This window comes from Egretta garzetta, unplaced genomic scaffold, assembly GCF_000687185.1.
Source record: "Egretta garzetta isolate BGI_Z169 unplaced genomic scaffold, ASM68718v1 scaffold65, whole genome shotgun sequence".
Lineage (NCBI taxonomy): Eukaryota > Metazoa > Chordata > Aves > Pelecaniformes > Ardeidae > Egretta > Egretta garzetta.
In genome coordinates this window covers 262,097-263,292 of record NW_009259585.1, presented here as the reverse complement: position 1 = coordinate 263,292, position 1,196 = coordinate 262,097, and the positions used below count along the sequence as shown (strand labels likewise).

Sequence of the window (1,196 nt, the reverse complement as noted above, 5' to 3'; positions counted from 1 at the left end):
TGAATGTAAATACCATCTCTCCAGACAAGTTAGCAGGGGCTGGAGCTGGAGCTATCTAGATATTTGGTGGGGGAATCTGTGTGATACTTACAGTCATTACCGTGCCATGGCGTTCCCTGTAACTTGGTTAGAGATTGCTGTTTGCATTTGTCCCCAAGGATGCACTTTGATCAAACGAATTGCATACAGCTCAGAGGACCCCAAGTGCAGAGTGACCGCCAGGCCACTCACTCATTATTACAAACGCAGTCCTCGGTTGCTACGCCTGCTGACTTGATCCCCCCCCCCTCTATATTTTATTTCATTCCTTTTTTTTATTTTTTTTGCTTCATTTCATTTTAGCCTTCATTATTTTTTTTTTCCTCGCGAGCATATTCTAAATTTAGTAGGCATGCAGTCGTGCACTCACAAAAGGCAGCTGAAGCCGGATCGACCATTCCTCTCCTGATTCCGTATTATATAGCTCGTATTGCAATACCATCATTTGCAATTGTGCCCATCAGAGCGTAAATATATTGATATTTCTTTAAGGATGCTCGCCGCCAATGCTCCGGTACTTCCATAGGGGAGGGACTTGCAACTTATCGGCATTGCATCACCTTCTGTTTTAAAAAATCTGATGGCACAAGGTTTACAACTGGGTAAATATTGGATCTCGGGTGGAATCGGATTGCGGAACCATTTTATGCAAAAAGAGAGAGAGGGAGAGAGAGGGAGAGAGAACCTCTCCGAGAGTCACCTCATAATAATTATTCATGCTCAGCGGAGAGCTCGGCGAAGTCAATTGCTCTGCCAATCCCGGAGTTTCTGAAACTACATGCAATCTAGACACTGGAAATGGGTTTCCTCCAAATATAGGTCAACAGCGCTTTTTTAATATTAATACGTTTAAGCCCCACCTTCGGTGAGAGAGGGAGAGAGAACCTCTCCGAGAGTCACCTCATAATAATTATTCATGCTCAGCGGAGAGCTCGGCGAAGTCAATTGCTCTGCCAATCCCGGAGTTTCTGAAACTACATGCAATCTAGACACTGGAAATGGGTTTCCTCCAAATATAGGTCAACAGCGCTTTTTTAATATTAATACGTTTAAGCCCCACCTTCGGTGCCAGGGCAGGACTCGCCGGGAAGGACTAGGCGGGGAGTGGACGCGGGGAAGGGGGGGTGGGGGGTGGAATTTCCCAAACTCTCCCCGGT

General features: G+C 46.1%; 1 protein-coding gene across 1 annotated transcript in view; it reads left to right on the top strand.

The window, feature by feature from the left end:
- SHH (sonic hedgehog signaling molecule) overlaps positions 1 to 1,196 on the top strand; it is an 11,210-nt gene that overhangs the window by 373 nt on the left and 9,641 nt on the right. The window lies entirely within an intron of this gene.